Below are 23,898 nucleotides of genomic sequence, written 5' to 3' on the forward strand. Positions count from 1 at the left end.
TATTTTAAATTCTTCAAGTAAATCAAATTAATAATAATCAATAAGAAGGCATATGCCTATACAAATACGTGAATTTATATATGTACATATGCGCATATACATACATATATACGCTCACTTAAATAGGAGAGAGCAAGATGTCGAACGTTGCCGTTCGTTTGCTTTGTATGCTTTGTTCGTTCCGCGCTTTCGCTTGCAGTTCATTCAAGGTAACGGCAATGAGCAAGGTAACGACAAATGAGCAAGGTAACGACGCATTTTTTCGTGCGTGCAGCCCGCTAAATCGAATTATAAGACGTTATCACGTCAAAAATTCAAATATTTTGGATGAATTTGTAGCTATCTTTGTTGATGAACCGTCTCTCTCAACATCTTTGTACTAGTTCAGGCAAAAACATAGGAAAAATTCGTTTAAATCTACCTGCTATCGACGGTCCAGGAGCCCCTCGCAGATTTTCGGACATCTCAAGATTATCCTTTAAATTAACTTGACATTTTCATAAAATATTTGCCAAACATTTTATTATAAGGATATGCAAATTTGATGTTTTAAAAATTCTGATTGCCTCTAATCCATTAATATCGGCTTTAAAATTATATTTATTTTATTCCCTTAAAAATAATCCTCATGGCAGCCAATAAACTTATTTCAACACGTCGCCCAATATTTGCAATTCTTTTCATAATATACTTTTAGAATCGTCTTTAACTCCTGCAGATTCTCCGTATCATCCTTGGTACTCCTGATCACAGAAAGTGGTCAACAATAGCTTTATTTCCTATTGATTTTGGCATGATTTTTGGGCACTTCTGATTGTCGGTTTAAGTTTGTGAAGCCATGGAACAATGGGACGTCCACAAATCTTTCTTTTTTTTGAAAAAATAAAAGTCGCAAGTCAATCAAGCGAATACGCGAAGTGGTTCACAGTTAGACGTGCTTTTGAATAAAAAAAATGGTCAGCATCGTAAAAATTGAAGATTGTATTCGCATTTGTATAGACGGCTATACTAGCACGTAGAGTGTGGAATTCTAATGCTAAAGTTTATTTCGGGATCAAGGTGAAGCACAACTATTAAATTGAGGAATAAGTTCGTAGCGTTTTTACCGAAGTTTTTTATTTAAACCAAAAACAATTTGAAGGCGACTTTTTATGTTTTTTTCGTTGAGCTCGTGCGGCACCGAGGCTCCCAATTTTTCGGTAAATTCCATTGAATGAAGGTAATTGAGAATAGTTTTATGATTGCAGTTCATTTTTGCCGCCAATTCACGACTGGTTTGGCGACTGTTCTCCTTCAAAAGTGATATAAGACGTTCTTCATCGAATTCAGAAGGCCTTCCGTTTCCATTTTTGAACTTTGCAAACCATTTCCGTGCTGTAGACTCACCTAGGACATCTTCTCCATATACGTCGCAAATGTCTCGGGCTGCTTCGGTAGCTTTCTGACCTCGATGAAAAGCAAAGAAAAGCAGCTGTCGAAAATGTTGATATTTGCTTTCTGGGTATGTCATTTCTAACCTCAAAACTAATGAAATATTAAATTACTCAAAAATACATTTACCTCAGTATTGTAGAGCAGAAAGAGCTTTATCGAATGAATACTTACTCTTACAAATCGTTGTAAAATAAAATAAAATATAAAAACACTATGAACTTATTCCCCGGCCCAATATCTATGTATTTTGAGGGAAACAAAATCATTTTTAATATGAAGAGAGTGCCGAGGCTTCAGGTTCTCTCTGAAATGGCTTGCTCCAACAGATGGTCACTTAAGTTGTCAACTGATGATCTAGAAGGTGTAGAAGTAAGTTGAATCTGTAGGATATCATCTGTTATAAAGTACATTAAATCGACTTTGTTTTCTTACATGCGCCTCAAGGTTCTCATTTCAAATTTCTTGTTAAAAGTTTTAAGTTAATACTTACCAAGCGCAATTCGATAAGTGTAGCAAAAAATATTTTCTACTCTTTAGTCCATTTATAGAGAAATTTTATATATAGGTCGTGTTTTTTAATTTGATTTTCATTATAACTTGTTTCCTTTCGAAGAAGTGCTAAGTGAATTTTGCCCTTCACTCTTATATTATTTAATTTACTGCACTACAATATTTCAACATTGTCACTTTACATATAGACAAATCGAAGATCTTATAACAAACTTACAAGTCAAGTGGTAAATTCCAAATTCTGGACGTTAAAGAAGAGAAATACTCCATCTAAATCACTCTGTCGCCACAGATTATATTCACATTTGATGGCATTGAAAAAGCTCATAAAGGCAGAACTCCATTCACTTTGTTAATTTCCGTTACTTAAACAAGATGTATGTATGATATTGAATAAATCTTGAGCTTAAATGGACTGAACTCTTAAGTGATTGACTGATGGTTGGGTACCAGGGTGTGATGACTTATTCCAATACGCATACGCGTACAGTGGCTCACCACCAAAATGAGACATTCAAATTTTTAAATCCACTAAGGAAATTAACGGAAAATAAAACACAATTTCGACAAAATTGACATGCCAGTTGGTAATAAAAAAATAAAATAAGTAAATAATTGGCGCGTACACTTCTGTTAGGTGTTTGGCCGAGCTCCTCCTCCTATTTGTGGTGTGCGTCTTGATGTTGTTCCACAAATGGAGGGACGTACAGTTTCAAGCCGACTCCGAACGGCAGATATTTTTATGAGGAGCTTTTTCAGGGCACAAATACACTCGGAGGTTTGCCATTGCCTGCCGAGGGGCGACCGCTATTAGAAAAATGTTTTTATTAATTTTGCTTTCACCGAGATTCGAACCAACGACCTCTCTGTGAATTCCGAATGGTAATCACGCACCAACCCATTCGGCTACGGCGGCCGCCGTTGGTAATACACAATGTTTTTTTGTTTTTAAATATGAAGCAACAAATCCTTTTAATTATTCACGATATATTGCATAGTGCAAAAAATATAACACAAACTAAAAAAAGGCAAATGGATGCAGTCCTAAAACACATTGCTTATAACTATTATAGTAATGAACACTTTCAGGCAGTAGTAAATTAACATTTTGTAAGGTATCCCTTAATGCCAATAATAGCTATTTAAAACGATTCGACCAACGTCTTATTTTCAGAAGCAATCCTTCAGATGCCATAGCAATATGTGTCCTCCACCGTATTTGAATGTGCTGGGGAGATTTTATAGTTTTAGCTCTGTATTTCGTTTACTCCAAACAAAACTTTTGCCGCGTGATCTGAAAATTAAATTTGCTCTCGCCAGTAAAAATTATGGTGCTCTAGAACATGTCATCTTTAGTTATGGTCTGTGAAGCGTGACCGTAATCTCAAACAATTTGACCAATTCATTTGTAACAAACTGCTTTATATGGGCTTATTCTATTTATTTTACGCAATATATTCATTAGAAATAATATTTTCACATCTTCGAGTCATATTTTGGGTTAATTTCTACGCAACGTGTGGAGGTAATCGGCTCCAAATCAGCCGAATTTGTCTTGTCATCTTTATTTATTTACCTTCCTTTAAGTGTTGCTATTGCTCAAACATTTTTAATAGTTTCGGCATCAGGCGACTGAATTCTAATTCAACATTTCAATCTTATTTTGCTGTTTTTACTCCACACACCTTCGGTCTCGACGCTTGGGATCATTGTCTTCTTGTAAATTGTAAGGTTGGCTAGTTCTTCCAAACATCTTCGCAGCTGACGGTAATAATGCTTTTTGGTAAATTTTATTCATCAAAACTGCATTCAAATTGACGGTAAACACAAATAAACGGCCAAATCCTCTTTTGGAGAGGCAGCTCCAAACATGAATATTAATTGCTTAGCAGTTCGTTGAAGTTGTCGGTTAAGAGCATTAAACCAGGACCGACATATGCAACTGTTCGCCTAAAAGGAAGATTCGTTTGCCCAATGATCTAGATTTGGAGAGGGCATTTGTTTTTTTTTAAGTCATCAACGTTTTTAACGCAAAGGAAAAACAATTTTTGATATTGACATAAATTATTGCTGCGTCATTTTGGCTATGGGCCACTATATACAGTGGCACAGTAAAGTCTACATACCCCATTGAAAAGCGAGGTTTGGAGATTTCTGTGAACATTGTAGCATTAGAATATATTCCAAACAAATCCAATCTAACAACAAACAATAAATTTTAACAAAAAAATTTTAATCCAAAAATATTTATTAACAAAAACAAACAAAATTCATTTTCCAAACACAGAAAAGTCTGCATACTTTGTAAAAAGAATGTGTTTCACTTAAAAGGAAATAAAAAGACAGCAGAATTAATACTTGGTGGGTCCGCCACGACTTTCTAGAACATCATTTAATCTATTTTGCATGGAATTTACCAATACTTTTGTGTAATTATTCGAAATTAAATTCCACTCTTCAAGTAAAGCATTTTTGAGGTCCTGTTTTTTTTAATTGTCTTTTTCCTAATGTGACGATCCAATTCATCCCATAAATTCTCTATGGGGTTCAAATCCGGTGACTGGGGTGGGGAATGAAGTTGAAGGGGCACATTATATAGTAGTCATTCTTTGACAACACCAGCGGTATGTTTTGGGTCGTTATCTTGCTGAAAGTACCAACCCGCCATAAGACCCAGTTTACTCGCGGATTGCTTGAAATTATCTTTGAGAATGTCCAAATATACCATGCGATCCATATTAATATCAATAATTGTTAAATTACCCACCCCAGCCGCTGACATGCAGCCCCTAACCATTATGGAGCCACCACCGTGCTTCACCGTAGGAAGCAAGTTTTTGGGCAATAATGCTTCATTATTTCGACGCCATACTTTTTGTTTGCCATCATAGCCCAACAAGTTGAACTTGCTTTCGTCACTAAATAAAACATTGTCCCAAAAATTTTCGTATGCATCAATATATTTCTTAGCAAATTCGACTCGTTTCTCCATATTTATTTTGCTGATGAATGGCTTCTTTCGAGGCACACGGTTGTTGATTCCATTGCTTCTCAATAAATGTCTCACCGTTTCTGGATGCACTGAAGCAATATCCTGATTTTTCAGGGTTTTTGCAATTTCTATTGCTGTTATTCTTGGATTTTCTTGCACGTCTAACAATATTTTTCGCTTAGCACGAGAAGTTAGTTTAGGTGGGCGACCACTTCTTGGTTTGTTTTCTACACTATTAGTGTGATTATATTTCCGAATAATTGTTTGAATGCTTGATTTTGGATGTCCGACCAGTTCTCCAATCTCTCGTAAAGATTTTTTTCCTTATAATATTTCACAATTAGCTCACGTACTTTAACACAGATTTCTTTACCCATTTTGGTTAAATTAACACAGCTACAATATTAATATCGAAGAACTAAACTTCTTTCTAACTAATGGTATCTAGTAAAGACGCCTGAAGTGATTGGTAGCACTGTTTGAGTACAGAACTGCATTTTGTGTACTCCATTACAAAGCCGTATGCAGACTTTTCTGTGTTTGGAAAATGAATTTTGTTTGTTTTTGTTAATAAATATTTTTGGATTAAAATTTTTTTGTTAAAATTTATTGTTTGTTGTTAGATTGGATTTGTTTGGAATATATTCTAATGCTACAATGTTCACAGAAATCTCCAAACCTCGCTTTTCAATGGGGTATGTAGACTTTACTGTGCCACTGTATGAGCTATGAAAGCTTATAGAAGGGTAAATCCCACACACATTATCAATGACGATAAAGTTCGCAAATCTTATTCAACTCACATGCATACATACATATATATAAGTTGTAACTGAGTTGATGCAAAACTTCGCTCTCCTCTTCGTTTCATTCATTAGGCTTCAACTTAACCGGCAGAGTAAATTATTAGTTAGTTAGCTTATTATTTTGTATAAATAAGCTAACTAACGAGAATTATGTTCAAACAAATTCTTAGCGATTTTTAGGCAAACAGAGATACATTTGTATAATTATGTACATATAGAAAATGTATGTAGAATGCTCATGTCTACATAACTTTAATTTGATTTTAGTCGCTAGCTGTGATTGTCACTCGTTTAGCTAGCGACAATGTTTACAATGATAACCGTAACAATAAAGCTGTTACCACCGTTGACTGGCTTTTTTCGTTGTTAGTATTGCTTGACGCACCGATGTTATATGGTATATGTGTATGTATGTATATATGTACATATACCTGTTTACATTTATGCTTATATACGTCATAAATAAGTGTCTTAACGTTATTTATTTATTATTCCTTTTTTTTGCTTGAGAATCGAGGAAAAACTTGTTGCTACACGATTACTCAACTTTTGTCGCGCGATTTAAAGCCACTCAGTTAACTTGACATTTATTAAATCAGCCAAATGACGTCTTTAAAATTGACTGTAATTAGGTTCAGAGTACTGTTTTCCTGCCTTCATGCATTGTTAGCGATTATGGAAGCATTGTTTTGTGATTTGTGTGATATTGATTTCTGGTATGAGAATCTATTACAATTTTAAGTGACTTTATTTGAACTTATTGCATAAATTGTGAGAAGAACTGGTGATTCTAGACATTTCGTCGACTAGATATCTCCAGCTATACTCTATATGGAATTTTAATTAACAGAAAATAATCCATACATGTTTACCATATATACAGTCTGTCAAAGAAGAGCGTAGTTACGATAACTGAGAGCTGGTTAATCACTAAAAAAGATAGAAAATAAGATCGCGCACAATTAAGTCGAAAAATTGTGTAACTTTGAAGTGATGTAATGGTAAATGAGGTGAGAAAACTAAGAAAAGAGTGTCAGCTTTTGTAAACAAAAATAAAAAAGGTAAGATGGATTAATGTAAAGAAGGAATGTAAAAGCAAAATAATAGAAAGTTACAGATTGTTTGTAACACAAAAAAAAAAAAAAAATTAGAATGTGAACATAATTAATGTGAACAGAGCTCACTGAGTAATGGTACTACTAAATCACGAATGAAAAATTACAAGATTGCGACAACTGGAACAGTAATTCTGGCTATGACGTAACAATAAATAAAACGGCGTTGTAAGACATTCGCTCGTGAGAAACAATACAACAATAAAATGAATACAAATACAAATATAATTATAACGTGAGCAAATCAGCTGATTCGTTCTAATTCACTGAGAGCAGGATATCTGTTCACGGATTTCGCCATCTCTGTATTTAAATGCAGTGGAAAGTATAGCCCTTGTACGTCTCTAGATGGGGTTACGAAATGGGTCTCAGTCGGTTCTCGAACAAATTGACTTTAACTCTGAGTAAAGTAAAGCACATTGCAAAAATGTATTCTTGTGGCTCTCCACTTTAGATTGACTGAAACTAACAATCGGACCCGAATCGATCGAAAATGTTTCAGCAAGCAAATCGTAAAATTCTATGAAATAAGTCGAAAATCAAAGTGTTTGTTGGCCTGATCTTGGTGTACTCGTACATGCTTGATAAATTTTAAATAATTTTTGAATAATAAAAAAAAATTCCGACAATTTTATAAAAAACCATAAGGACGCTATAAGAGTTTTCCAAAATTAGAGCTGCATTTACGTGATTACTGAGCAAAAATACCTTCTGCTCAAATATGAACGAGACTTTATCAATAAAAGGGTCCGCGGATGACATATGACAAAAATAAATTTTTTGTTTTTTGGTAGGACTGTTATAAGCTTACATGGCAAATTTCAGCGTGATATGTCACATAGTTTGTTTTCTGTGCTACTGTAAACAAGTCAAGCTCGAGTGTGTTCTTCGAATTCTCTTTTATGACTTCAATTGTCTCAAAATGTTTTTTACGGAGCGGCAACTTGAGCTTGGGAAACAGGAAAAAGTCACATGGAGCCATATCAGGCGAATACGGTGCTTGCGGAACGATATTAACATTATTTTTGTTCACGTGATGTGTGAGCTGGTGCATTATCGTGATGCAAGAACCATGACTTGTTGTCCCACAATTCCTTCCTTTTAAGACGAATGTTCTCGCGCAAACGCTTTAAAACGTCTAAATAATATTCAGCGTTAACCGATTTTGCGATTTGTGCGATTTTCAAGCACAATTTCCTTTACTTTTCCGATGTTTTCGTCGTTTACCGATGTTGCTGGACGACGTTCATGAGGCAAGTTTTCAACCGATGTACGGCCCTCTTTGAACGATTTGTACCACTGGAAAACACGTGCACGCGATAGAGCAGAGTCCCCATAGGTTGTCTGCAACATTTTTAAGGCGTCTGAAGCCGAAATTTTGTTGGAGTAACAAAATTTCAAACAAATTCTTTGTTCAACTTGAATTTCCATCGTTAAATTCGAAGAACACACTCGAGCTTCACTTGTTTACAGTAGCACAGAAAACAAACTATGTGACATATCACGCTGAAATTTGCCGTGTAAGCTTATAACAGTCCTACCAAAAAACAAAAAATTTATTTTTGCCATATGTCATCCGCGGACCGTTTTATTGATAACGTCTCTTTCATATTTGAGTAGAAGGTATGTACAATAGTATCTATTATTTATTTTTTAGAGGTATGAGATGTAAAAAAAATCCACATAAAGCCATTCTCGGTTTCGATCGATACTATGCAAACAAATTTTGCTGGTCCTGTTTCTTGAGTAAAGTTTGTATCTAATAGCTTTTTGGGCATTTTTGTTTTTGCGTGAAATTTTAATAAATCTCATTTGTTTTGCATTCTAATTTTCACTTTTAATACATTATTTATATTTTCGTCCGTTTGTTGTGTGCATACGCCTAAATGTCTTAATGATATCGATGCTGAGATGTTTGCATAAATGGGAGTATCACAGGATATATAAAAGATGGCTCTAAAAAGAAACCAGACTTCAAACTACTCAAACTTGATTAAAGGTGTCAACTTCATTAAATTTGTGTGTTATATGACCCGTAAAATCTAAATTATAAAATCATTCACAGTAGGTCTACAAATCAATCGACCTGGTAAGTGTTGAACCTAAAATATAGTTGAATTCTATGCTATCAAATCCTCTGCCACTACTTGGCAACCCTAAACACAGCGTCTAAAGAGCGCCTATTCAGCTCGTAACATAAGCTTACCTCAGCTGTTCGACTTCAAACCGTTCGAATGTAATCAGCTGTTGCCTCTTCGCAAATAAGAGACGTGCCAAACCCTCAATCAAGCTATCAGTCAGTCTCTAAGTGAGTTCTGCTAACTTGGCTAAGTCTAAGCCAATGGACTTTGCGTTAGTAGTTGGCGCATCAAACCAATGGTTAAGACTATTGCAGGCTTACTAACGCTTGCGACAGCACACATACTCTTATACAAACATATACTCGTACACATACTCGTTTAGCGAAATTTTAGAGAGTGCTGCATAATCTGCCGTTGTTTACTCAAACCCGCCAACTATATGCGCTTATACTTGTATGTATTGGTGAGCATGAGACAAGTTTTTGTGCTTTTACCTGTCGCTCATTTTGAACTCAACTTTTAAAGATATCAGAGAATTCGTTGTTCATTTGGTGGATTGATTTTGCAAAAAAAATTTAAATGTCGAGGCATAAATTTGTAATTATTTTTATCTATGAAGTCAGACGTACCAAGTACCATGTACAGACTTAAAAAAAATCCAATTTTTGTCTTCTTTACTATTTATAATGCTTGACCTCACTCAATGCTTGTACAAATTCTTTAAAAAAAGGAAACATTTTCCGATCTAGTTTATCAGAATGATGTGTGAAAATGTGATGAATTTCTTATTCTGTTATTCTTAAGCAAAATGGCAGACACTTCTGAACTACAGAGTGTTGCATCCAGAGCTTGGAATTTATTTTAACTACAAATAAAATTCTCATGAATATTTTTTTTTTTTGAATTATTATATATTATGAATTATTATTATTTATATTTTTTTCTCGTTAAATATGGAGCACGATGTCATTCAAATGACTATTACGGCTGGCAATACACCATTTCATTCCGTCAATCGAATTTTCAGTATATTTTCACGTGTTTCAACTCTTGAATCGTGTCTGGATGGTTGGTGTAGCACTTATTCTTAACGATGTCCTACAAACTAATTTGCAGGCATCTGATTATTGGATTTTCGTTTTTTATACGATAATCAACCCAACTCAATCAAATTTTGTCAAAATATAGAATATTCAGCACAATATTGCACTTGGGTCAATTTCAAATTTAAAATGTATGCCAGTGGAACTTGTTACTACAGTTATATAAGTTATGTTATCTATACTATAAAGGTGAATGTCTGTACTCGTACGTTTTCCGCGCATCACTACGAAACGACAACACCAAATGACGTAAAAATTTGTATACATTCATATTTTCACCCAATGAAGGTTATAGGCATGTTTTTAAGATGGAACTCCCTTCCCACGGCCCCCAGGCCGCGCCACCACTCTCATTCGTCACTAATAATCGAATATTTGCTTAAATTTAATCTAAAAAATCTTAGTTTTTCCTATTCCCCACTATTTATATCACACTCTAGACTTCATATTCCGCATAAGCTATTCAACTATGACCCAAATGCAAAGTTCAAAAACGGTTTGAGATAGAAAATCAATAAAAATACTTTTGCTTGATATTTTTCTGATTGGTTGTTTTGATTTTATACAACGAGGCATAGCAACGGATGCCGGGTATTGTAATATTATGGGTATTAATAAAAACTTATTTTCTATGAAATTATTGTTTGTAATTCTTTTATATACATATCCTAAATCCCTCAAAACTACTCCTACGCGAGCGGGGCCGCGGGTTAAAGCTAGTATATAATATGTAAGTATGTTACCTTCCCGTTAATTTCGATGCGAATTGATGCAGACGAGTGGTTTATAGACCCTTTTTGGGTGTTTGGCCGAGCTCCTCCTCCTATCCGGAAATTCATTATCCGTTTATTGACATACAAGTATTTAGTAGCATTTATTAATGCTGAATGATTTTATCCAAATGTCCTCTGCGTGCACAAGTCCTGAAGTTGATTATTTTGAGGGTCTAATTGTAGGACTCGAAGCCGGTAATTTCGCGCTGAATGTTATATTTCAAAACTTGAATTCTTTCTGGTTTATTTAAATAACAACCATCTATCCGAGAGAAAATTGGATGATCCTGGCAGCCAAATTAATACAGAACATGGTGGAGTGGTGATTCGAATTCGGCCCTTAGCAATTGCTAGTCACGCAAAATTCATTCGACTATGACGACAATATCTATACCATTTACTATTTACCAAAAATTCACTATGTGGTAGTCATAATTGTGGTTACATCAGACCTTATGCCCAGCTAGTTGACTAATATTATTTGATTCCGCGCGTTTTTGAATGATTGTGAGATCCGAAAATGTCTACACTTTTTCAAATGATTATTACACAGATCCACCATTTTCGTAGTGGGTTTTAATTATTTTCGAACGCTTTTTGAACTCCACCATTTTCGTAGTGGGTTTTAATTATTTTCGAACGCTTTTTGAACTCATATTTTACGCCACTGAACTGTGGCAGCTGCCAAACAATTTGCTCTAGACGTTTTTTGTATTCAAACAAACTGTCACTTTAATACGGTCTGGTATGATCTTTACATTCCGTAGATTTCAAAATGTTTATCGCTTATTTAAATTCAAACGTTGTAGATTTTTTACTGTGCATTTGTTTGAAATCGGTAAGTGAGTGGTAGAAGACGAATGCATGCGGATCCCGGTTTTAACTCATAAGGTAAAGATTCAGCTTGCAGCGCAAAAACCAAGCCGTGCTCTGCAAGACAAATTGAGCGCACATGTACAGTATATCGAACGGTTCGAACTGCTCGAATGCACATGGGTGTGAGTATTAGCAAATACTTAAAAGGTGGAGAGGAAACGGTTAAATCTCTCATATTTAGCACCAAACGAATCAGTTGTCTGCTAAACGGTGAGGAAAACGGTTGTGCGAATAGCCAGAAACGTAATTAACGCAATCGTGGAATCAATCGTGTACTTACATACATATGCATATATTTTAAATTTTTTTTTAGTTCTTTGGTTGACGATAGAAAAATTTTTAATATAAAGTTTAAATGTCTAAAAATAAAATATATAAATTTGTTTGGATTAAAGAAAAATAATAATTTTAAATAATCGTGTATATAATCCATACGCTAAGCTTTTGTGGTTAGTAAAGTTTTTAATTTTAATGAAAGAAAAAATTATGACTCGAGTACGTTACAATTTTTGAGCAAGTTTTCAACGCGTGAAAGGTTTGATGAATGCTTAATCAAATGACGAGTGGTCAATCGCCTGAGCAGCGAGTGAAAAAAAATCGTTAAAAAAAATAGAAAAATATTACAATACATTTAAAAAATATATAATACGTAAAATAATAAATAAACAACAATAATTATTGCTAGCTTCTGGTGTTTGGTCTTGTGCGTTCCGCCAGCGAGCGGTAGTAGTGCAATATAACAGAGTTCCACCTGATCGTTTCTATTTCTTGTACTCGTTGGACTATTAACCATTTCCGTTTATGGGTGTGTATTTGAACGATTGTTTCTTTTAGAGCCGACTGTGCTGGCTGACTGACTAGTTGTGTGTTGCAAAAACAAAAAAAAAAAAACAAAAATGCACCATATAACCAATACTAACTCTTTAATGCTTTGCCGCTAGTTGACTGACGACTGCCCTCTGCACGGCTGGTTGAGTTTTTGGCGAATTAGCCAAGTGTGTGAGGAGTGCTCAGTGAGCTGCATTAAACACATTTATTTTTGCATATTTCAACTTGCTTGTTTTTCAATGTTTTGTTTTCTTCATTTCTTTATTTTTGTTTAAAATATTACTTTTTATATTTTTGTCTATTTTGAGCTTTCTGTTTTTATTTAAAAATAAAACTCCTTAGGTAGCACTTCATGTGACTCAAACAATGAGATTGAAATTTTTATAATTTAGAATAAATAAATTATTTTTTTTTAAACGTGAATAAAAAGTAGTAGTAATACTATTTCCCTACAAAGAGCTTTGAGTAAATAAATACTCGTTATTTTCCAAACGTATTCAACTAACAATTTGTGTTCGCAGCTGCGCTCTTAGCTCAATCTTCCTTCTCGTATTATTTTGCAGAAAAGACCTAAATGGTTTTGATTATGGGCGGGGCTTATTCATTCATAAATTTTTTCCATATTCAACTTATATATTTTATGTTAGTTTTTTACATTTTATTTATCTGCACCTTGACCACTTGACCATTTTAGCCCAATTACTCATTTACTCGCTGACTCGCTCTGTATTTCCATTTCGGCTTTTCGTTTTACTCAAGACATGTCGCTTCCTCCTTCTACATGCTGCTTACACATACATATATACATACTTAGTTGGCTTTTATACTTTGTATTCATACATAAAATTTTGCTTAAGCATTGTTGGTTGTATTTTTGTATATTCCCGTTTCTTTTTTGTACGCAAAATCAAGCGAATAAGCGAACGAATGTACAAAAGATCAGTAAAAGCAAAAGAGCAGCAGAAGCAAAACAAACAAGTTTTGTGAGCAAAAATTTTTTGCCTTTAACTTTTTTGATTAATTTTTTCGATACACAATTTCATATAGGTATGTATGTAAAAGTCAATACGTGAACAGTCGTATGTTTGGCATGTTTGCTTTTGGACTACTGCATTTTTCCATATGCGCTTTTTTGCAAACAAAATTTAAATGCAAATTTCCGACAAACAAAACTGGTCAAAGGAAAAATTACAAAAATATTTTTGTCTTCATTTGCTGCTGCACGTTGTTACCAAGGGCTGATACTAAAGCCCATTTTTTTCGTATTTTTTTGTTTGATTCGTTTTTGTATTTTTTTCTTGAACGGCTTGCGAGCCTTGTTACGAGTACCTCACGCAAAGCTCGCAAACCAACACTCCCAATGGCAATGTGTCTCTGAGTCTGGGCGCTTGCGCGCTGCTGTTGTGTCATGCTGTGCACTCTGTCTCTTGCTCCGCCTGGTCTGGTTCATGCTCGTATATAGCCAAATCAGCCCTCACTCCAAACAACCAACCAGTCAGCCAGCCAAACAGTATTTGCCAATTTCGTGTTAGCTAACAATTGAACCCGAGCTTAACAAGAATTACAGAATTGTTGCCAAAGTGCACGCGAGTTATTTACTACAAATGTAGCTAGTATATAGATACTCGTAAATATTCATTGTATGGGTATTTGTATTTGTGGATACAATAATGAGGGTATCTGAGTTTGTAGCTGTCTAGCGGTGTCAGTGTGTAGCCTGTAGGAAGATGCGAGCGAAAATGCAGTATTAATAAATTGAATGGATTTTCTATAATTCCTGTACATTTTTTAGTATGAGCGTTAATTTTGAATTTATTTTCGAACTCTCCAAGCGCATATTTTAAATTTCATATATGTTTTAATTTTGCAAAATATATTGGTATATTTTTAATTTGGTTTTGTGCTGGCAGGCACAATATGAATACATTCTGTTTTTAATTTTTTTATTTAAATACCTTTTAAATTTCATTCACAACTTATTTTATTTGATTATACATATATCAATATATTTTATTTCTTAATTTATTTCATTTATTTATTTTTTTTCACATAATAATTTTTGCTATTTTATTTTCAATATTTTTTATATATTAAATTTTTTTTTCATTTAATATACTTTTTATTTTTGATTTTATATTTTTTTTACTTAAAAAAGTGTTTCTTTCATTTCAATATTTTGGTTTAAAAACCTTGCTTCCATTATTTTATTATTGTATTTGGTTATATTTCGATATATTTTATTTTTTAATTTATTTCAGTAATTTTATACTTAATTATTTTTGCTATTTTATTTTTAACACTTTTTTAATTTTTTTATTTATTAAATTATTTATTTACGTTTTTTATTTATTAAATTATTTATTTGTGTAATACACTTTTAATTTTATAATTTCTTTATTTAAAAACTCTTTTATAGTTTTTCTCTCATTTCAATATTTTTTTCATTATTTTTTCGTTATTTCTACATAATTTTGTAAATTATTCATATTGGCAGTCTCTTATGTGTTTGTTTGTTTAAATTTTTAAATTTTAGGTTTTTATTTTAATATATTGCACTCTAATTTGTTGTATATGAATACCTACCATACTCGTTTTAGATTAATATTACATTTTGAACCTTTTAAATTTGATTTAATTTTTGTTTTTTATTAGTCACTAATTTTTATTTGCTCGCTATATAATTTTTTAAATTAAGTTTTAAATACCAATTGTTTTATTTTTTATTTAATATTTTTTTTTACTTTAATTTTTGTATTTAATTTTTATAATATTTGAATATATGACTTTTCGAATTTAGTTTTGTATTTCATTAAAAAAATTAAAAAGATAAGTACTTGAAAAAAATTAATATCAACTTTATTAGTGTTTCATGCACTCGAATAACCAGACTGAGTTCGAAATATATTTTATTTTAGCGTAAGGTAACTAGTCTTTCACTGTGATTTTGCACTTAAATAGAACCCTCTTGATAGACACTGTTGAATGAGTTAGAGCGTTGTCTTGGGATGGTACTCTGCGAGTATTCTATTCTTGGATGGGCGGAGCACTTGTCCTTCCTCAATTCAGCAAAAAATTCTAGGTCGTAATGACAAGGTTTCCGTAAAGTTTCATGTGAAATTCCATACAAATCAGTTGGTTACAGTGATTTGTTAAGAGGAGCGCCTAGCTCCTGCATGCGAAATAGAAATCTTCCTGCTAAACAGCTGGTGGCAGATAGCTTGCGCACTTCTTCTATGCAGCGCTAGCGTCGTTGTCTCATAGCTACATTTTGTATGTTTGTATGGATAGTTTAAAAGCTGAAACATAAAATTCGACTGGCTAATTTTTTTGCGAACTCTTAAAAGATGGGCTGAGAACATCGCACTCAGTTATTAAATATTTTTATTTATTTCCATTGAAATTTCTTAAAGGGTTATTTATTAAATGCAACAATCACTTCGACTGGTTAGTCCCTATGTATGTATTTCGATAGTCAGGCAGTCACGCAGTCAAAATACAGTACAAAATGCCACTCTTTCTTGGAAAATGTATTGTAATATAATGTGCATTGAATGTTCAGCAGTTTGCAATGAAATATAAAAAAAGCACATACATATGTATGGTGTTTTTACCCCCTATATGCACTTGCACCACCACCACATGCCTGCTTTTGTTGAGTGTTGTATGATAATTTTTGTTACTTTGCCTCAAGAATGTGTTAAATTATTTTCAATCCAAAACACACACAGTATCCAGATAAATAAAAAATAAAACTTAAAAATAATAACTTACACAAGCAGTATATTATAAATACAAACGCGCATAAAAGTGTTGCAAAGCAGCGTAACAAAGCATTTATTTGCGCAAACAAAACAAGCAAGCGAATGTAAAATCAAAAAATACCAACAGAAACATGCAAACACTCATAAGGATAAAGTAAAATAATAAATTTTAGTTTTTGCAGCTATTTGTCTATTGAACTGTGCAAAAGCAAACCAAGAAAACACAAGTTACTATTTACTATTTAATTCAGCGCAACAAACTTCAGCAACATTTGCATTTTCGTGTTTATAAACAAATGTCGCTAAGCCGAGAAACAGTGATATATTGAAAATACACAACGGTACGTGTGTTTGTGTGTGAATTTGAGAAGAAAAGAAGAAAAAGACGTCGAATTTATGCGAAAACGAAAACTAAAATAAATAAATTGCAAATACTACAATAAAAATAAGCACAAACACAAATAATTATTTAACAAAAAAGAATACAACATTACAATTTGTGAGTGAAAATTGTTTTAAAATTCCACGGTTGCAGCAACATTAATCGTCTTTGGAACAGTACTTCAATGTCACTGCAGCCGCTAATAACAATACTATTCCTTGCACGCCAAAAGCAATAACAACAAAAACCACAACAACAATGTAGCAGGTAATTATGATGCACTCACTGTAGCAAGCTAGCCATCTTGAGTAGTGTCTCAAGTGCGGCACGCTTCTTGAAGTGGAAAGTAGAAAAGATAAAAAAGCAAATACATACATATATAAATTAAGAAAAAGTCTGTTGAATTTTTTATGCAAACGCACGCATGCACACTATTACAATTGGCAACAAAAAAGTTAAAAAAAATTTTTTTTTTATTTTTTTTATTTATCATTTCCTGTATTTTACTTCCCCAAATGTGTTGTATTTTCCAAAATGGTACATGGGAGCGCATGTGTGCGCGTGTTTGTATAATACCTTTCCAACTCGCCCAGTTGGCAGTGGCATAAAAATTGTCAACAGAACTTTCTATTTTATTTGCTGTTTCGTGTCGTTCGTGATTGTTGGTAGCAAATTTCATTACGATTTTACGGTCATAAAACTGTCACACAAATATAATGTAACATTGCCAGCTCTTAAAAGGCCGGTTACTTCCAGCTTGATTGCCTCATTTTATCCAGACCACGTTTACCGCAAAACTATTGTGCAAAAAAAACAAAAAAAATAAAAACAATGGTGTCTAGTATCGCGACTTTTGTTGCCTTCTGTTTTACGATGACAAAGACACGTTATAACCGTTAGAATTTTAATCATTCGAAATCCGGTTTTACCTAAACATTTTTTCTGAATTTTTTTAATATTTTTCTATAAAAAAATTGTTTCATGTGTGCTTTGTTTTGTGCACTTATTCATTTAAATGCTAACAGTTTTTTTTAGAGCGAACAAACAAATTTTATATTCTTTTATGCACATATATTTTTTGAAAGCAAATAGTTTTTCGATTTATCTTTTCTTTATTCAATCTTCGTGACAGTTTGTTATTCTTGTTGGTATGCCACTATTGGTAGGTGTGTACATAGGTATTGTTCGTGCAGTCGCTTTATTCTTTGTTCATTTGCACATACAGTGCGCTCATCCACTCGAGTGCATTCCAATCCATACATAGCTTTTTTTTAAGCAGCACGCCTACAATACAAACAAATTATTGTAAACCTGTGTGTAGACGCATTTTTGCCGTGTATGTTAGAAGCCATAACGTAATATATGTAAATACTGCTGCTGTTGTTCTGGGTTATGCAATTCACGTGTATTTTGTAACTTTCTTAAGCTGCTTTGCTTTCTTACAAGCACTTTTCTGCAAATTTATGCATATGGATGTTCTTCTATCAGTCGATTTGGCTTAGGTTTGTTTTGTATGGAGAAAACTTTAACTTTAAATTTGCACCATACTATAATACAATGGAATAGGCTATGAAACAGCGTACCCAAAGCTTTTTTTAATTCTGATTAAAAAGTTTAAAATTTTGTCGAATTTTTATTTTAAAAAATGTTTATTCTGCTGAACCTTTTGCACTAAAAATGAAGAGGCGTTGGTTTTTTTTATGTTAAATCAGCATGCTTTAAATCCTTCGACTTACTGTTATCGTACGATTTTCGGTGACAGCGTCTTTTACAAGCCCATCTTAATTGCAAACTCATATGTCCCAGGCAGCGATCCGTCCTTGAACTAAACGCGACAACGTTTCATGAGGCGATTCCCTTTTCACATACCTGTTCTCATAATTTTTCAAAAGTTCAGTTCAGTTTTCCAGTTTTTGTAGTTTTTATTATAAAGACAGTCTTATGTCTGCTAGGCACTTTTCCTCTATCACCGCCAATGCCACGCATTCATTGGACCGATTTTAAACTTTCACTTTCTTACACTTGAATTAATTGATCTATAGAAAACCGGCGGCCGCCGTAGCCGAATGGGTTGGTGCGTGATTACCATTCGGAATTCACAGAGAGGTCGTTGGCTCGAATCTCGATGAAAGCAAAATTAATATATTAAAAAACATTTTTCTAATAGCGGTCGCCCCTCGGCAGGCAATGGCAAACCTCCGAGTGTATTTCTGCCATGAAAAAGCTCCTCATAAAAATATCTGCCGTTCGGATTCGGCTTGAAACTGTAGGTCCCTCCATTTGTGGAACAACATCAAGACGCACACCACAAATAGGAGGAGGAGCTCGGCTAAACCCCTAACAGAAGTGTAAGCGCCAATTTTTTTTGTTTTTTTTTATTATAGAAAACCAAATTCATAGAAAACCATATCAAAAATTCTGAGTTTAAAATTCTAAACTCTGATGAAAATTACAATCATGTTTTTGAATTTCGGAAAAAGTTTGAAACTTCGATTTAATAAATATAAAAATATGTTTTCATACAAACTTAAGGAAAAAATTTAGCACGAAAAACGCTGGAAACATTAAAAAAAAACGCAATGTGGGAAAACTTTTTTGACTATCTGTATAATAGTTACAATTTTAACCTTGTCAGCTCTTAGAAGAGTTCTGTAGAATTAGCCGATTTCCTACAAATATTTGTACTGGTTCGAATTTCTTCGCTAAAACATGTGTAATTATTCGCTGTAATGCGACTTAAGTACAAATTATCATTAGGTTAAGTAGTGATGTGTATTTCTTGGTATCATTCAAGGTTTGTTTTGTTAGCACGGGCGGTTAGCCTTTACTTATTAGTACGAGCAGGCTTTTGTTAATTTACAAAAGAACTACACAGATACAAATATACGTATATGCATATGTTTTACCCTAAATACAGGTAAAAAGTACACATAAACACACACATATGCATATATTTATATAAGCAAAAGCTAGCCCTACGAGTTCTTAATGCCTTTTCAATGCTTTGTAGTTCTGCTTATTCATTTTGAATTTTATGTGCATATATTTTGTTGCTAGTTTTTACTATTCTACTTAGCTAATCCACTTAAGGCCGCCCTTAACTCACATGTTGACACATGCTTGCGACTAAATTTGTTCAAAAATGGGGTTATTCTGCTTCAATTTGCTAGCAATTAACTGTAGCTTTTGCAACTGTAATGAAAGCATTTAGTGTGTGTAGGAAAAATTTAAAATATGCATTTCCATATTCTTGCTCTTATCTACTTTGACGTGACTTGCCCTAAATATTGCTTATGATTTTTCAGCCTCGTTGCGCATATTGAGTTTTTAACATTTCTTTTTAATAACGGGCTGCTCGTAAACATACACGCCTTTAACACTTTTACGTAATAATTCTTCGTATTTGATTACTGCTTCCTTCTTTTTGAGCGCCTATATTTTATATTTATTTTTTTGTTCTACCAATTTGCTTTGTGCACAATTACATACAAACCACTTTAAAAATCTTTTTTTTGTACATACTCCATAACAGTGTTTAAAAATATGTTGTTTTACGAGTAATTGTTTTCCTTTTTTTTAAGGATATATTTCACTTTGTTTTTCTGTTTATTATTTTAATTGTATTGCATTTCAATTCCATAAGCTTCGAACTGAGTCAGAAGCACAAAACAGTGTGTTCGTGTGTGTGTGTGTGTACAACCGTGATAAATTGACGTATGTTTGTATATTCAGCTGTACTTGAAAGTTATAAGTAAGAAATTTCGATAATGGAGAAAAGTGAATAGCTGAGCCATACAGACATCTAAGAAGTCACTGCAATACATTGTATTTGAGTCTTGAAAAAAGAAAAAATAAATAAAAAAATTAATATTTTTCATAAGAAATGTAGTTCTCGTTATACTGTGGCTTCAATAGAAAATTCTCGGTATTTGCACTAATATTCCTGTTTACTCCTACATTAGTTGTGTTGCAATTACCATAAATTCGAACGTTCTGGGTGTATGATAAAAAATTTGACTTTTATTTGCTCATTATGACGTAAATGTGTATATCTTTTTTTTTCAAATTCCACCTCTCCTTTAATTCTTCATCACTGCCGTTTTTGTTTTCAGCATGCGACAATAGAAATTTTTTATAATTTTCGGCGTCGTTTCCTCTGAGTTTAATTTTTTTCTTTTAGCATTTTTCCATTTTATTTTTTCTTCAGATGCCACACCACAACCGCACCAACAAATTTATGTTACTGAGACCGTTAATGCTAAATGCAAGGCCACCACTGATAGTGATGCTCCATATAATTCAAGTTTAGTATCAGAATATTGTTCAACTCGGAAATATACTCGGCCTGTCGCACAGTTCCTTATATGTACTGGCACAAGTACTTTATTGGAAATACAGCTGCTAACCATTACTATAGAAAACTTGCGGTGATAAATCATTTCTTCTTTCTCTTCCTCATGCAATATTTACACACTGTACCCGCTGCCTCCTCCACATATGACTTGCTTGCTCCCCCAAGTCGTCAAGCTTAATTATGCTCCCCAAGAAAATAGAGATGGGGAAAGTTACAAGAGTTCACATATTTTTCAACAAGTTTCGCCGTCAACGCATCAAATCTGTTAGTGACGGATTTAGCTTTTGAAAAAATTTCTTGATACCTCAATGAAAGGATGTCATGTAAATGCTGATGTATGATAATTTATTTCAAGTCACTATCGTTTTAGTAATAATATTCTCTGAAAATAAATGTTAAGAAAATAGTTAGCGAATTTACTATACAAAATTAATCTAATAATAGTCTAATTGTAGTGGAATAAATATTTGTAAGAAAGAATTTACCCTAGATCAGATTTTTTATTTATTTTTAATCCACTATTGGTGATTGTTATTGGTAATAGCCTCCAGTCGCGATATTTTCTCCAAAATATGACTTTTCTTATTGACCCCATGGTGGCACTGCAGTCCAGCTATTTCAAAAAATTTTCACAAAAATATTTATTATCATATACTCGTATTCAATATAGATTTTAAATATGAACCAGATCGGACCATAAATACTATAAATCATCTCGTCTATAGCATCGCCTCGCAAATCAGCCTGTCGCCTATGTCGAGAACAGATATCTGTAGAATAAATTGAAACGAAATTTATGAAAATCTATTTGGTTGTTTAAGAGTCATTAAGTAACAACAAACACTGCTATCATGTTATACAAGCCGGCGATATTAATAATTATTATAATTATAATTTATATAATCTTAAGCTAATGGAAATAAGTAAAATCATTCTAAAAATTAGAGCTTCAAATTTCATTATTCCGAGCACAAACGCTTTCTTTTCCAAAACTCATTTTTATTATTTTGGTCATTATTAAATTATTTTTCAAGCAGAATGTCTGAGTTTTCTTTACACCATACCAGGAACTCTTTTGGCTTTTGTTTGGTTGAATCATCATGATTTAAGCGCTGATTGTTACGTTTTCAGTATATGCATATACATACATACGAGTATATTTTCTTCATTTCCCCACCCTATTCCGTATTATCAGTAAACCACAACTGTTGCTGTTTTTTGCTAACTGGTAACTCGTTGCACATTTAAAGTTATTCATGTGCATACAAAGTTATTCTTAAGAGTTGGCATTTTATTGCAGTTACAAAAAATTATCTTGATTGTGCTGACTGCTTTATATTTTTCAAAAAAGAATACATACATGTATTCTTCATTTATTTGTTTATCTTTTTTTGTTCTTATTTATTACAAATTTAAAAGTCGCTTATAATAAATCCAGTAAAAGTAAAGCATAAATTTACCGAAATGGACATTTTTATGTGACTTTGTTCAATATTCTGTCTTTTTTCTTTGTTTGCTATTACTTTCTTTTTGGCGGACGCCGTGGCCGAATGGGTGGTGGCGTGATTACCATACGGAATTCAGAGAGTGAACGTCTGTTCGAACCTCGGTGAAAGATCAAAAAATGAAGAAAACGTTTTTTTCTAATAGTGATCGCCCCTCGGCAGGCAATGGCAAACCTCCGAGTGTATTTCTGGCATGAAAAAGCTCCTCATAAAAAATATCTGCCGCTCGAAGTCGGCTTGAAACTGTAGCTCCTTCCATTTGTGGAACAACATCAAGACGCACACCTCAAATAGGAGGAGGAGTTCGGCCAAACACTCAAAAAAAGGGTGTACGCGCCAATTATATATACACTTTGTCAAGAATATCTTTGCATAGTGAAGAAAAATATAAAATTTTAGCTTTGATCGAGAATTCCAACAACAAATAAAAAAGCAAACAAAAAATTTATACACACATTCCATACAATTTGCAAAAAAAATGGATGGAATTCGCGGAAAATAACTGTATTTTTTTTGTTTTCATCGGTTCTGCAAAGATTTTTTTGACACTTTTTAAATAGAGTAAACATCTTTTTTTTGTTGTGGTGTTTGTAATGTGTGTGTTTATTTCATAACTGTTGGCGCCTAATAGTCGTAGACAAGTACAGTAATGGAATGTGTGCATACATTTCTTGTTTGCTTTTTATTTGTTGTTGAAATTCTCGATCAAAGCTAAAATTTTATATTTTTCTTCACTATGCAGAGATATTCTTGACAAACTGTATATATGTACATATATATTACTTTCTTTTTACCACGAACTCTTAACCCACTCATATGCATACTTTTACATGTGTATGTGTCTGTCCACTTCGAGTCTTTGCTTTTCCAAACGGTTGCATTACTCTGCATGCGTTTGCATTTCATTACCCAAATAGTTCACAGACATAAAATGATATAAAATTTTTTTTTAAAGTGAGCATAATAAGAAACAGCGTCGAGTGATGAATGTAGCCATTACACGTGCTTTTCGCAGCTTTCTTTTGATTCCCATGGGCATTCGCATATTTCCCTATAATATCATGGTTTGAACGATTGAAAAATATTGGCTTTTAGTTTGTTCAAATCAAAGCTCATTCAAATTTACATAATTTTAATGAAAATCTTACAAAAAAAAAAAACCAATATTCAAATAAAGTTCACTCGCAAACCGCACATTAAATAAATCTACTCGTGGCAACATAAAAATCGCTCTTACTATTACCCATCCTCGTCCCGATTTGTGTGCTCAAAAAATTGGCCACTCCAAAGGAGGTATCGTCAGCAGCGGTTGTCGGTAACGGCCGCCATGTTCACACAATTGTTTTCTCGTGATGTGCTGCTGCTCTATGTGGATATT

At 33.3% G+C, this 23,898-nt stretch overlaps 1 protein-coding gene across 6 annotated transcripts in view; it reads left to right on the forward strand.

Annotated features, from left to right (window-relative positions):
- Positions 1 to 11,435: 11,435 nt before the first annotated feature.
- LOC128867667 (uncharacterized) overlaps positions 11,436 to 23,898 on the forward strand; it is a 105,159-nt gene continuing 92,696 nt past the window's right edge. The window contains exons 1-2 of one of the 6 annotated variants that reach the window (XM_054109095.1): positions 11,436 to 12,139; positions 16,210 to 16,928. The gene's annotated coding sequence lies outside the window, so the exon portion shown is untranslated. Of the gene's footprint in view, positions 12,140 to 16,209; positions 16,929 to 23,898 lie in introns of those variants that run through there. The other 5 variants (XM_054109089.1, XM_054109091.1, XM_054109092.1 and 2 more) reach the window with 5 other exon arrangements.

The sequence above is a fragment of the Anastrepha ludens genome, chromosome 6 (assembly GCF_028408465.1).
Source record: "Anastrepha ludens isolate Willacy chromosome 6, idAnaLude1.1, whole genome shotgun sequence".
Taxonomy (NCBI): Eukaryota; Metazoa; Arthropoda; class Insecta; order Diptera; family Tephritidae; genus Anastrepha; species Anastrepha ludens.